Below are 16,035 nucleotides of genomic sequence, written 5' to 3' on the forward strand. Positions count from 1 at the left end.
GTGGTAGAGGGTGGTGGTGGTAGAGGTGGTGGTGGTGGTAGAGGTAGGTGGTGGTGGTAGAGGGTGGTGGTGGTGAATGTTGTTGTAGTAGTAGTAGCATTTTTTTGGAGCAATAGTTACATACGAGATTAGTTTGTCAAACAATGTTACCATCACTACCACCCACCACCACCACCACTGCCACCACAACAACCACCACCACCATCCATCAACCAGTACCTCTGCCTGTTGTTGATGTGTACAGTACCTTAAGACCTCAACACCACTGCGACCATAAACACAACAACAGGTGACTGACTCCTGTACCCCGAGCTGTTTCACCTGTCTCACACACACCTGGGAGATAGTTTACGGTGTTCATGTTATGTTATTACTGTCCTGATATTTTATGAAGGGTCCTGGTAGAGACTCCACCCCCACGAGAGAGGAGGAGCAGATCCTAAAGCTCTCTTTCTCCACCACCACTGTTGCCAATTAGGGTGGTGGTGGTGGTGAAGGTGACCTGCCGTGTTGACTTCTGCTGGGAGGACACAGATCCTCCTCCTGCCCCCCCTCCTTCTGCCCTGCTTCCTCCTCTGGTGCCACGCACACACACACGCCCCTCCACCACCACCCACCTCCCTCGTCACCACCCACCTCCCCATCACCACCCACTCCCCCTCATCACCACCCACCCTCCCTGTCACCACCCACCCTCCCCACCACCCACCTCCCCTCATCACCACCCACTTCCTCATCACCACCCACCCTCCCTGTCACCACTCCACCTCACGTCACCACCCCACCCTCCCCGTCACCACCCACCCTCCCGTCACCACCCACCTCCCCCCATCACCACACCTACTCCCCCGTCACCACCCACCTCCTCTCACCACCCACCTCCCTCGTCACCACCTACCTCCCCCATCACCACCTACCTCCCCCATCACCACCTACCTCCTCATCACCACCCACTCCTCATCACCACCCACCTCCCCTCATCACCACACCTACCTCATCACCACCCACTCTCCCCCATCACCACCCACCTCCCCCATCACCCCACCCACTCCCCACCACCCACCCCCATCACCACACCCACCCTCCCCACCACCCACTCCCCATCACCACCCACCTCCCTCATCACCACCCACCTCATCACCACCCACCCTCCCTCATCACCACCCACCTCCCCCATCACCACCCACCCTCCCTCATCACCACCCACCTCCCTCATCACCACCTACCTCCCTCATCACCACCCACCTCCTCATCACCACCCACCTCCCCATCACCACCCACCTCCCCATCACCACCCACCCCCCTCATCACCACCTACTCCCCCTCACCACCCACCCTCCCCTCATCACCACCCCACCTCCCCTCATCACCACCCACTTCCCCATCACCACCCACCCTCATCACCACCCACCCCTGTCACCACCTACCCTCCCTCATCACCACCCACCTCCCCATCACCACCACTCTCCCATCACCACCCACTCTCACCACTCCATCACCACCACCCCCTCCCTCATCACCACCTACCCTCCCCGTCACCACCCACCTCCCCATCACCACCTACTCCCTGTCACCACCCACCTCCCTCATCACCACCCACCTCCCCGTCACCACCTACCTCCCCTCATCACCACCCACCTCCCTCATCACCACCCACTCCCCCTCATCACCACCCACCCTCATCACCCACCCACCCTCCCTCACCACCCACCTCCCCGTCACCACCCACCCTCATCACCACCCACCTCGTCACCACCTACCCTCCTCGTCACCACCCACCTCCCTCATCACCACCCACCTCATCACACCTACTCTCCTCATCACCACCTACCTCCCTCATCACCACCCACCTCCCTCATCACCACCCACCTCATCACCACCCACTCCTCATCACCACCCACCTCCTCATCACCACCCACCTCCCCATCACCACCTTCACTCCCCACCACTACCTAACTCCCCTCACCACCACCACAAGTCATGGTACAATACAATCAGTGGAGGCAAACCTGACCCACACACCTTAAGTAAGATCTAATTTACAGTTTATAGATTAATATATCATGGCACTTTCAATGTACAATCTCTCTCCAGCCTATTGTAAGCCTTTCTTTTCTCCTTCCTCCTGTTCTCTTTTCTTCTTCCTCTTCTCTTCTCTTCCTCTCTCTCAACACAACACAGTGGTACCCGAGACACGAGAGTAAACACAAAGCCTCAGGAATGAAGACAGATACCCAGCTAACTACTCCGCCACCGTCTACTTCACCTGTCACCACACCTGTCTGTCCACAGCACCGAGAGGGCGTGTGTGACAACCTACAACAGCTTACTGGGAGAGATAGTGACGATAACAAAGGAAAAACACACACACACACGCACGCCACACACACACACACACACACACACACACACACACACACACACACACACACACACACACACACACACACACACACACACACACACACACACACACACACACACACACACACACACACACACACACACACACACACACACACACACACACACACACACACACACACACACACACACACACACCATGAGAGCTGATGGCTGGGATACACTTAAAACATTTCAAACGTCGTGGTACAAAATAGAGGTGAAATAAATTAACCTGAAGATTAAATACCCCACTTTCATTACGAAGATTAACCACCCTAATGTTATACCAGGAGTTAGGTTAGATTAGTTGAAGTAGGATAGGATGAATGTAAGGCTAGGTTAAGTTAAGTTAGAGAAGAAGGTTAGGTTACATTAGGTTCAGCAAGGTAGGGTTAGGTTAGTTAGGTTACATTAGGTTAGTGAAGGTAGTTAGGTTATGTTATTTGTCAGGTATAATAAGTTTGAGGAGGGGCTGATCTTTATACTGTGTTACCAGGAGGTGAGGCGGGAGGGGTGAGACGGGGAGGGGTGAGACAGGGAGGGGGTGAGATAGGGAGGGGGTGAGACAGGGAGGGGGTGAGACAGGGAGGGGGTGAGAGGAGGGGGGGACAGGAGGGGGTGAGACAGGAGGGGGGTGAGACAGGGAAGGGGTGAGACAGGGGGGTGAGACAGGAGGGGGTGAGGACAGGGAGGGGGGTGAGACAGGAGGGGGGGCGAGACAGGAGGGGTGAGACAGGGAAGGAGGGTTAGGCAGGGAGGTGAGGCTGACATGGGAATCAATATTTATAACCTACCACGTGCCTCTGTTGACAACCAGCGAGGTAAACAAATCCTCTCTCTCTCTCTCTCTCTCTCTCTCACAAACAGTTAGGCGTAGTCTGGCAATTCATAATAATACCAAGTTTGACAGCTGTTTAGAAACTCAGGTGAGATTGACACCTGAAAATTTGGAACAACCTGTAATTTAAGTCAACAGGTAAATAATGGTGACCTCCAGTGATCGTGGGAAATAAAATCTGTGATGAGTGCCTTGTGTTGCTGATTCCACACACACACACACACACACACACACACACACACACACACCTGACAATCCACTAACAGGCTATATAACCAAGACCCCTCAATTATTTTCCATCACAGAAAAAAGCCATCCAGTCAGTTCCAGTCACAGCCACCAGTCACAGCCACCAGTCACAACCACCAGTCACAGCCACCAGTCACAGCCACCAGTCACAGCCACCAGTCACAGCCACCAGTCACAGCCACCAGTCACAACCACCAGTCACAACCACCAGTCACAGCCACCAGTCACAGTCACCAGTCCAAAAATGGATTCTTTATTATCCCAAATGTCAGTCGTCAATCAAGGATGCCAACCAACACTTAACCCCCAATAACTTTTTGTCTTATTCTTCTCTCACATATACGTACATATTCACACATACTGAGACACATACATGAGAAATACAAACACACACACACAAACGGACACACACAGACACATAAGTAGGCAAAAGACGCACAAACTGAGGTGAATCGCTCTCCACACACACACACACACACACACACACACACACACACACACACACACACACACACACACACACACACACACACCATAGCAGAGGCAGTGTCAACACCACCTCGACCTAACACAACCAACACTAAGTGACCACAAAACACATCTCAAGTTTGGAAGTGCAAAGTCTTAACCTCAGGGGAGGAGCCCTAGTGGAGGCCCCTCAGGGGTGGAGGGCCCCAGGGGTGGAGGGCCTCAGGGTGGAGGGCCTCAGGGTAGAGATGCCTCAGGGTGCAGTGCCTCGGGGTGGAGTAGCCTCAGGTCTTAGTGAGTTCTTTCACCTTTGTATTTCCTGAGTACAAAGACGTTTAATACACAGTAAATCCTCTTATTTAATTCACTATATAGAGATGAAAGCCCGCCCCCTGCCCCGCCCCCCCTGCCCCCCCTGCCCGCCCCCCCCCTCACCTGGCGCCTCTAACAGTGTGTAGTCAGTCAGGTGTGGTGGCGGGCGGCGGTGATAAGTCATGTGTTACGTCAAAACTTTCAGTCAGTTGTTTACCTCGTTTATATATGGCGGTGTAAACAAGTGACGTGGAGCAATACTAATCCTCGCTTCCTCTCCTACCCTTACATGCCCTTTGGTCCTCTCCCCTCGCCTCCTCTCCCCCATCGCCTCCTTTCCTCCCCTCCTCTCCCCACCCTCGCCTCGCTTCCTTTCACCTTCGCTCTCTCCTCTCCTCCCCCGTACTACCTTGATGACTGACTGACTAACTGACCTGTAACAGCTGGCAGTGACCAACCTCTCAAAAGCATTAGAAATGGTATTGTTACAGGCATGTATGTAAGGTGTGTGTGTGTGTGTGTGTGTGTGTGTGTGTGTGTGTGTGTGTGTACAGAACCATCAGCAACACCTCCCATCACCCTGGGTCTCAGGTCGACGGCCACTGAGAGAAAAGAGAGAAAAGAAAAGAGAGAGAGAGAGACAAACAGAGAATAAAAAGGAGACAGCCAGAGGGAGAGAAGCCTGAGACAGTGAATAAACCACGACGACGAGAAGAGAAAGTGTGTGTGTGTGTGTGTGTGTGTGTGTGTGTGTGTGTGTGTGTGTGTGTGTGTGTGTGTGTGTGTGTGTGTGTGTGTGTGTGTGTGTGTGTGTGTGTGTGTGTGTGTGTGTGTGTGTGTGTGTGTGTGTGTGTGTGTGTGTGTGTGTGTGTGTGTGTGTGTGTGTGTGTGTGAAGACATAATAGATTTTAAATGTTTACAAAATCGTGGATAAACCATTGAGTTACGGCGAGTAGAGGAGGAGGAGGAGGAGGAGGAGGAGGAGGAGGAGCAAGAAGAGGGGGAGAAATAGGAGGAGGAGGAGCAGAGCCCAGATAAGGGGTAAATTACCTGCGGTGGTGACAGGTAACACACTCTTGTATCCCTTACCTGAGTTTACCTGGTGATGAAGAGGAGGTGCAGGGGAAGGAAGAGAAGGTGCAGGGGGAAGAGGGAGGAAGAGGAGGAGGAGGAGCAGAGGAAGGAAGAGACATTAGGTTAGGTTAGGTTAGGATAAGAAATTTTAAATACGAATTTGCCATTTATGAAGTATATTTTGTTTACGGTAATATAAACAAGAACGGTGTTAAGTGTTGTTGTTAGGGTTGGCTGTTGCTGGGCCAGAGAAGTGAACCTCTTAAGTGAAAGTTGCCTGAGTACCCTAACACACACACACACACACACACATGGACCCTCTTAAGAGAGTAATATATTTCATCTTTATCCTCTATAGATAAAAGTGATTATAAAAACAGTGACTCTCTCTCTCTCTCTCTCTCTCTCTCTCTCTCTCTCTCTCAACAATTCCCTAAATACGAATAATACACAACAGAATGAATCACCTGTACACGTGTCTGTACAGGTGAGCAATAACGTAATACACAGGTGCACAGTAAAGGTAGGTAGTATATGTACACTCACACCCCTTCCTTCCTTCCTTCCTACTGTCTATTCCTAACTATATATCTACCTACGTACCTACCCTGTCTGTCTGTCTGTCTGTCACCACCACTACCAGCAAGCTACGGTAACACACCCTGGGCTACATTATCAGCGTCACGTCTTGATATATTATTAAACTCGCCCACACGACCAGCCCTTGGTGGCACGAGAGTGATGAAGGTTACGGGGCTTATCTGGTCCTGTGAAGATCTGTACAGGTAAGACTGGGATCTGTACAGGTAAGGACTGGGATCTGTACAGGTAAGGACTGGGATCTGTACAGGTAAAGACTGGGATCTGTACAGGTAAGGGCTGGGATCTGTACAGGTAAGGACTGGGATCTGTACAGGTAAGGACTGGGATCTGTACAGGTAGGACTGGGATCTGTACAGGTAAGGCTGGGATCTGTACAGGTAAGGACTGGGATCTGTACAGGTAAGGACTGGGATCTGTACAGGTAAGGACTGGGATCTGTACAGGTAAGGACTGGGATCTGTACAGGTAAGGGCTGGGATCTGTACAGGTAAGGACTGGGATCTGTACAGGTAAGGACTGGGATCTGTACAGGTAAGGACTGGGATCTGTACAGGTAAGGACTGGGATCTGTACAGGTATAATAATAATAATAATAATAATAATAATAATAATAATAATAATAATAATAATAATAATAATAATAATAATAATAATAACAACTTTGATCGTGCCAGTGTACTAGGCTCTGTGTGTGTGTGTGTGTGAGGCACTCCTCGTACCCAGACACACAGAAGGTACCCTAGCTCCTCCCCTTGCTCAACGCTGCTACGTCGTGAACCGGCCTCCCCTGAAGCTGCATCACTCTCTCTCCCTACCTACCTACTTGCCTACGTGTGTTCCTATTCCTGAGAGAGAGACAGAGAAACCCCGCCAACAGTTGCAACACGGAACCAACCACAGTAACACAACATCCCCAGCAGAAAATCAGAACACACCACCAACACACAGCAGCACCAACACACACAACACTCCCCCAGCACAGCATCCCAGCACAGCATCCCAGCCCCTAACAACAGCAGACCATCAGCTGCGTGTCCTCATGTATATTGAGGTAAATTTAGGCCACACCGAGCCAGTCTGGTCAATCCGTGGGTGACGCCGTTCATTGTCCGCTTCCTCTGGTGTTCTCCTAGTCTGGGGGCTCACGTTCTCCTAGTCTATGGGTTATGTTCTCCTAGTCTAGGGGTTATGTTCTCCTAGCCTGTGGTCCTCCAGCCTCACACCCACCTGTACGTTCTCCTAGTCTGGGGTCACGTTCTCCTAGCGTGTGGGTCACGTTCTCTAGCCTGAGGTCGTTCTCTAGCCTGTGGGGTCACGTTCTCTTAGCCTGTGGGGGTCACGTTCTCCTAGCCTCGGGTCACGTTCTCCTAGCCTCGGGTCACGTTCTCCTAGCCTGTGGATAAAATGAACTGCATATTAAGTTTCCCCAATCGTAAAGTCATGTACCCATCCACACCTGGGTCGACAAGGGGGCCCCAGGACGCGACTTAACGAGCGTAAAGGCAGACCGACCACAACAGTGTTATAGGTAGTTAATCTGTAAGTGCCATTCTTTGTGCACCGAATACTTAACCTAACCCACACTGCCTACAATGGATCACCTGAGCTAAAGATCCCTCCTTCCCCCTCTCTCTTCACTCCTTTCCATAGTGTCTTACTTAAACTGAAAGCTGGTTATTATCTCATTTGTGAGGGACAGTGAGTGATTGTGTTATCGTGGCACTGTATAGGGGTCAATTGTGCCTCCTCGTGTTGTGGCACTGGCACTATAGTTCAACATATCACCCTCCCACACTTCACTGACCCTTTTTCCCTCTCTACCAGCACCACTACCTTCTCTTCCCCCCTCCTCCATCACCACCACCTCCCATTCCCCCTCCATCACCAGCACCACCTCTACAACCACACGTCAACAACTATCAACCACCACTCACCACCACTCACCACCACCCACCTCCTCCTCCTCCTCCTCCTCACAGCTGGGACGCCGAAGGACCACAACCTGACGAAACTTCTGACGGTGTTGCTGTTAACTGCCTTGAGTGTCAGCTGTGTTTTATTGTGTTTTATCTGGTGTTTTATTAAGACTTTATGGGTGGTGGGTTGGTAGCTAGTGAGGTCTCCTTTGTGCTTCACTCAATGACTTTATTTAATGTGGGTTTTTTTTCCATTCTTTTAAAGTTGTGAGATGATGCGGTTCTTTTTGTTGACAGATGGACAGGCGGGCTGACGAACGGACAGATAGGAGACAGAAATTTAGAAAGTGGGATATATAGGAAGAGTGTGTGTGTGTGTGTGTTTATACTGTAACAAGGACCTAGGTGTAAAAAGTAAAATGTCAGGTCAATTTTGAAACCTTAAAAAAGTTTGGGGCGAAAAATTGACATTGACATTTAACCTTTAGATCCGTGTTACGATAATAATTATATTTACACACACACACACACACACACACACACACACACACCAAAAATAGCAGTCACAACTCTGAACTCCCTAACCTAACATAACCCTAACCAAACCTAACATAACCCTAACCAAACATAACATAACCCTAACCAAACCTAACACTAACCCAACCGAACCAAAACTCAGCCAAACCCATCGCAACCACCCTAACTTAACTACATAGATTATAGATTATCAGAGCCAGTGTTCTTGAATGACTCGTATCCGGCTACCCGGCAGAAGAATGAGACAATAGGTACCGTACACTCCAGCTGGCCCGTAGGACATCACGACACACACACACACACACACACCTCAGTTGCTAGCCGGATTGCACGACAGCTGCCCTAAGTCCTCTGTGGGGTAAGAGGGGGGGTAGGAGAGGGGGGGTAGGAGAGGGGGAAGTGAAGAAGTGGTATCGTGCGCTTTGAAAACACTTCGAGCGAGTGAGTAAATAGAGAAAGAGAGAGAGAGACCTATAATCTACAGTATACTATAGACCAGCATCTCAGAAAAAAAATGTATGCAAACCAACCTTACAGATTAACATGGTCGTTGTGTGAATGTTTGTATCACCACAACAACAATGGGACTGCCCAGTATGGGTCAATAGGCCCGCTGCAGGTTCCTCTATTCTTATGTTCTTCTTCTTGTGTACTAACAACAGCACCAATAACAACACCGTCCCCTTACGTTTGTTGCTGGTGATGCTAAACATAAACACGATATCCACGAAAAAATAATGTAATGTTCATATATTTTACTGGCTATGTATTTTCCCTTTATATTCAAGTTAAGAAAATGTATATCGTCAGATGTACAGTGAATGAATGTGTATAATTTATATTGTTATTTATATATATACAAGTTTTATGTTGTAATCTGTAATACAACTATACTGATCTTATCCTCTTCTGCTTTTTCTTCTTCTTCCAGTCTCCGTCCTCCTCCTCCTTTTAGTCTTCCTGTATTCCTTCTCATCATCCTAGTCTTCCTGTCCTCCTCCTCCTCCTCCTCCTAGTCTTCCTGTCCTCTCCTTCCTCCCTCTAATCCTCCTGTACCTCTCCTCCTATCCTCTCCTCCTCCTCCTAGTCTTTCTCTCCTCAGTCTCCCTGTCCTCTTCCTCCTTCTAAAATCCTCCTCCTCCTCCTCCTCCTCCTCCTCCTCTCCTCCTCCTCCTCCTCCTCCTTCCTTCCTTCCTTCCTTCCTTCCTTACACCCCTATTCCGCCCCTTGCTAAGTTAAAATTAATTTGGTTGGTTTTAAATTAGCTCAGGTAAGGTTAAATTAGGTCAAGTCAAGTTAGATAGGATCGGGTCAAGGTCAATTCAACCCAAGACCTCAACTACCAATGACAACAGCGCCTCGAGGTAGTCACGTCACAAAACAAGTTACTGTAATGACATAATCGCCTGTTGACTCACCCTCGAGGTCTTAGCGTTGAGTCTTAGGTGAGTCAGCCAGAGGTGTACCTTGGGGGGTCTGTTGGTGGGGTGATAAGGTGTGAAGGGGTGTTGGTGGGGTGATAAGGTGTGAAGGGGTGTTGGTGGGGTGATAAAGTGTGAAGGGTCTGTGGTGGGGGTGATAAGGTGTGAAGGTGTTGGTGGGGTGATAGGTGTGAAGGTGTTGGTGGGGTGATAAGGTGTGAAGGTGTTGGTGGGTTAATAAGGTGTGAAGGGGTGTTGGTGGGGTGATAAGGGTGTGAAGGGGGTGTTGGTGGGGTGATAAGGTGTGAGGGGGTGTTGGTGGGGTGATAAGGTGTGAAGGGGTGTTGGTGGGGTGATAAGGTGTGAAAGGTGTTGGTGGGGTGATAAGGTGTGAAGGGGGTGTTGGTGGGGTGATAAGGTGTGAAGGGGGTGTTGGTGGGGTGATAAGGTGTGAAAGGGGTGTTGGTGGGGTGATAAGGTGTAGAGGGGTGTTGGTGGGGTGAGGGTATTGGTGGGGTGAGGGCGTTGTGGGGTGAGGGGCGTTGTTGGGTGAGGTGATGGGGTGTTGGGGTGTGAGGGTTGGTGGGTGAGGGTGTTGGGGGTGTGGGGTTGTTGGTGGGTGAGGGGGTTGGTGGGGTGTGAGGGTTGTTGGTGGGGTGAGGGGTTGTTGGTGGGGTGAGGGTTGTTGGTGGGGTGAGGGGTTGTTGTGGGGTGAGGGGGTTGTTGTGGGGTGTGAGGGGTTGTTGGTGGGGTGGGGGGGTTGTTGGTGGGGTGAGGGGGTTGTTGGTGGGGTGAGGGGTTGTTGGTGGGGTGAGGGGTTGTTGGTGGGGTGGGGGTTGTTGGTGGGGTGAGGTTGTTGGTGGTGAGGTTGTTGGTGGGGTGAGGGGTTGTTGGTGGGGTGAGGGTTGTTCGTGGGGTGGGGGGTTGTTGGTGGGTGAGGGGTTGTTGGTGGGTGAGGGGTTGTTGGTGGGTGAGGGGTTGTTGGTGGGGTGGGGGGTTGTTGGTGGGGTGAGGGGTTGTTGGTGGGGTGAGGTTGTTGGTGGGGTGAGGGTTGTTGGTGGGGTGAGGGTTGTTGGTGGGTGAGGGGTTTTGGTGGGGTGGAAGAGTGTTGATGAGAGGTGGAAGGGGCGCGTTAAGGGTGGAAGGGGAGTGTTTCTTTGAGTCTGGAAGAGTGTTTGGTGGAGGAGTGAAGGTTTGGAGGTGGCGGAGGAGGGTTTAGGCATTGGGGGTGGAGGGGTTTGGATGAGGACAGGGGGTGGGGGAAGAGGTAAGGGTAGGGAAATGTTTCTTTGAATCTCTGGAGTTTGATGGGATGGGTGGAAGAGGATGATTGGAGGCTGCAACATCCATTCCACTGAGACAGGGGAAGTGAAGTTGGGGTGTGGGGGGGGGTAAAGTTGGGGGTGTGGGGGGGGTAAAGTTGGGGTGGGGGTGGTAAAGGTTGGGGGTGTGGGGGGTGGTAAAGTTGGGGGGTGTGGGGGGATGGGGGATTTAATTAATTGATCTAATAGAGCTAATGGGGCCCCAGTGAGGACGTTAGACATGTGTGGTTATGAGGGAGGAGGAGGGAGGGGGGGGGAGGGTGGCGACGGGTAGGTAGTAATTTGGGGTGCAGGAGGGTGATAATTGTAGGATTAGCGAAGGACCTCAGAGGATATGACCCTGACATTGACGGTGGTAACTAGGGGAGGAGGGAGGAGGAGGAGGAAGGAAAGGAGATGCAAGAAGAGGGTAATGCAGTGACAGTATGTGTTGGAAGAACAGAAGAACATAAAAACACACACACACACACACACACACACACACACACACACACACGACTTGCTACATCTATCTCACCAATAAGATAACTACAAGAGCGATATCAACAAGTAAATACATGACGTCACGCCGTTCGTCAAAACATATATGGATTTCCGGTGACGTCAGCCCTAGATGTCAACAAAGTGCGGGCGTCTCTGGTTGGCCAAAAGTGCAGTCAACAACACCACGATTTTATGAGCGACCAAACACACACACACACGAGTTACCAAACACACTAATTTGTTACCAAACATACTCATGAGTTACCAAACACATTAATGAGTTACAAACCACATTATACCTCAGAGACGTTATTATATCTCACAAAGACCGCATTATACCTCAGAGACCGCATTATACCTCACAAAGACCGCATTATACCTCAGAGACCGCATTATACCTCAGAGACGTCATTATACCTCGAAGACGTCATTATACCTCACGAAGACGTCATTATACCTCACGAAGACCGTATTATACCTCAGAGACGTCATTATACCTCGAAGACGTCATTATACCTCACGAATACGTCATTATACCACACGAAGACGTCATTATACCACACGAAGACGTCATTATACCTCACGAAACCGTCATTATACCTCACCAACGCCTGGACTCCTCGACCTCCCCTGACAGCACCTCAGAGCCTTATCAAACACTGTCAAGGTTAGGTTAGGTTTGGTTAAACGCAAAAAATTCCTCTCTCTCTCTCCTGTTCGTTCTCTCTGCCCCCAACGTCTCTCTCTCTCTCTCTCTCTCTCTCTCTCCTGTTCGTTCTCTCTCTGCCCCCAACGTCTCTCTCTCTCTCTCTCTCTCTCTCTCTCTCTCTCTCTCTCTCTCTCTCTTCTCGAGTTTGTTTACCATGGGGAAAGAACCAGCAGACTGTGGACCTTCCCTCCTCCTCTACCTTCTGCTTCTCTTCTTCTTCCTCCTGCTCCTCCTCCTCTTCCTTGTCGGTTAGGTTAGGTTAGGTTACTCCACACAACTGTTATCTCGCCTCAGTACAGTACACAATAAAAAAAAATCCGAGATCAAATAACATTACGGTGGGTGTGTATGTCCCCCTCCCCACAAGATCAACGTACAACCTGACACGTACATTACATTACATTATGGTGTATGTGTGTGTATGTGTGTGTGTGTGTGTGTGTGTGTGTGTGTGTGTGTGTGTGCAGAGGCGGAAGATATGTTTAAAAGCCACGTACCAACAAAATCAAATCTCTTAAGTATTTCTATATGCCATCATAATTCCCCTCCCCCATACATCCAATCATATAAATCAATAAAACATAATTACAATCTATAGGTGAACATATAGCCAGAGGAAACACTAAAAACACCAAATATTTCGAGAAAAATCGTTATCTGGGAGACGCCGCTCAGACTCTCCTAGCAACCAGCACCCACAGGTCATCGGGTACACATAAACTCGATACAATGAACTCCTCCAACTATATCACCATTATAGACAATTAATACAAAATCAAATACACCAAATATGATCTAAAACTTTAAATTAATCATGGAGGATAATTTGTACTGGAATATATTAAAATTAAAAGCTTTTGTAGTGGTATATTATCGAGACCTCCCGTATTCTCGCCATAGCAACGGGAGATGGGTGACAGATCGATATTTTCATCGTGTTTTAATATATCAAATTTATACGAGATTCAATATACACTAAATTATGAAGATATAGTCACCCAGTTCTCCGTTGTTCCTTCATATAAGGTGAGATGTCATTATGCAATTCATAGGAGGATTTAACCTACACGACAAGACTGGAGATGGTGGGAGTGCTGGTTCAACACACACACACACGCACACACCACACGCACACACACACACACACACACACACACACACACACACACCATGGTTAGCCCGGGGTGGTGGAGATTTTTCAGGTGGTCCAAGAAATGTAATGTTTACCACTGTATATAACCTGTACTGTTTATGTATTGTATATAATAAAAACAATATGAATTTGTATAACGATTTGAATGCTGACCTGACCTGACCTGACCTGACCTGACCTGACCCTAGTAGGACAAAATCAGGTGTGTGGAGCCAGAGCCCCTGAGAAGGCCTTGAAAATTGTCACGGTGATGATATGCAAATTATTACATTGGTCTCTCTCTCTCTCTCTCCCTCTCTTCATCCTTCTTCTACCTCCCTACTTCCTTCTTTCTCTTCCCTCTACAATTCTCATCCTCCTCCACCTCCTTCCACCACGGTCACCTCTCCTAAAAACCACCTTGAACACATGGTATTTCCCCACTAAAAATACACATTATTTAAAAGGCAGAGAGACGGACATAATATTTTACTATCAATCAATATCTCGTGAGGCGTGTGTGTCTGTCTGTCTGTCGTGTTAATCTGTATGTGTGTGTCAATCTGTTTGTCTGTATGTTAATCTGTATGTGTAATCTGTTTGTCTGTATGTTAATCTGTATGTGTGTGTCAATCTGTTTGTGTGTATGTTAATCTGTATGTGTGTGTCAATCTGTTTGTCTGTATGTTAATCTGTATGTGTGTGTCAATCTGTTTGTCTGTATGTTAATCTGTATGTGTGTCAAACTCTGTTTGTCTGTATGTTAATCTGTATGTGTGTGTCAATCTGTTGTCTATGTTAATCTGTATGTGTGTCAATCTGTTTGTGTGTATGTTAATCTGTATGTGTACATCTGTTTGTGTGTATGTTAATCTGTATGTGTGTCAATCTGTTTTGTCTGTATGTTAATCTGTATGTGTGTGTCAATCTGTTTGTGTGTATGTTAATCTGTATGTGTGTGTCAATCTGTTTGTCTGTATGTTAATCTGTATGTGTGTCAATCTGTTTGTCTGTATGTTAATCTGTATGTGTGTGTCAATCTGTTTGTCTGTATGTTAATCTGTATGTGTGTGTCAATCTGTTTTGTCTGTATGTTAATCTGTATGTGTGTGTCAATCTGTTTGTCTGTATGTTAATCTGTATGTGTGTGTCAATCTGTTTGTCTGTATGTTAATCTGTATGTGTGTGTCAATCTGTTTGTCTGTATGCTAATCTGTATGTGTGTGTCAATCTGTTTGTCTGTATGTTAATCTGTATGTGTGTGTCAATCTGTTTGTCTGTATGTTAATCTGTATGTGTGTGTCAATCTGTTTGTCTGTATGTTAATCTGTATGTGTGTGTCAATCTGTTTGTGTGTATGTTAATCTGTATGTGTGTGTCAATCTGTTTGTGTGTATGTAATCTGTATGTGTGTGTCAATCTGTTTGTCTGTATGTTAATCTGTATGTGTGTGTCAATCTGTTTGTCTGTATGTTAATCTGTATGTGTGTGTCAATCTGTTTGTCTGTATGTTAATCTGTATGTGTGTGTCAATCTGTTTGTCTGTATGCTAATCTGTAGATGTGTGTCAATCTGTTTGTGTGTATGTTAATCTGTATGTGTGTGTCAATCTGTTTGTCTGTATGTTAATCTGTATGTGTGTGTCAATCTGTTTGTCTGTATGTTAATCTGTATGTGTGTGTCAATCTGTTTGTCGTATGTTAAATCTGTATGTGTGTCAATCTGTTTGTCTGTATGTTAATCTGTATGTGTGTGTCAATCTGTTTGGTGTATGTTAATCTGTATGTGTGTGTCAATCTGTTTGTGTGTATGTTAATCTGTATGTGTGTGTCAATCTGTTTGTCTGTATGTTAATCTGTATGTGTGTGTCAATCTGTTTGTCTGTATGTTAATCTGTATGTGTGTCAATCTGTTTTGTCTGTATGTTAATCTGTATGTGTGTGTCAATCTGTTTGTCTGTATGTTAATCTGTATGTGTGTCAATCTGTTTGTCTGTATGTTAATCTGTATGTGTGTGTCAATCTGTTTGTCTGTATGTTATCTGATGTGTGTGTCAATCTGTTTGTCTGTATGTTAATCTGTATGTGTGTGTCAATCTGTTTGTCTGTATGTTAATCTGTATGTGTGTGTCAATCTGTTTGTCTGTATGTTAATCTGTATGTGTGTGTCAATCTGTTTGTCTGTATGCTAATCTGTATGTGTGTGTCATCTGTTTGTGTGTATGTTAATCTGTATGTGTGTGTCAATCTGTTTGTCTGTATGTTAATCTGTATGTGTGTCAATCTGTTTGTCTGTATGCTAATCTGTATGTGTGTCAATCTGTTTGTCTGTATGTTAATCTGTATGTTGTGTCATCTGTTTGTGTGTATGTTAATCTGTATGTGTGTGTCAATCTGTTTGTCTGTATGTTAATCTGTATGTGTGTGTCAATCTGTTTGTCTGTATGTTAATCTGTATGTGTGTGTCAATCTGTTTGTCTGTATGTTAATCTGTATGTGTGTGTCAATCTGTTTGTCTGTATGTTAATCTGTATGTGTTTGTGTGTCGATATGTGTGTGTGTGTGT

This window comes from Homarus americanus, unplaced genomic scaffold (genome assembly GCF_018991925.1).
Source record: "Homarus americanus isolate GMGI-L3 unplaced genomic scaffold, GMGI_Hamer_2.0 scaffold14144, whole genome shotgun sequence".
NCBI classification, from domain to species: Eukaryota; Metazoa; Arthropoda; class Malacostraca; order Decapoda; family Nephropidae; genus Homarus; species Homarus americanus.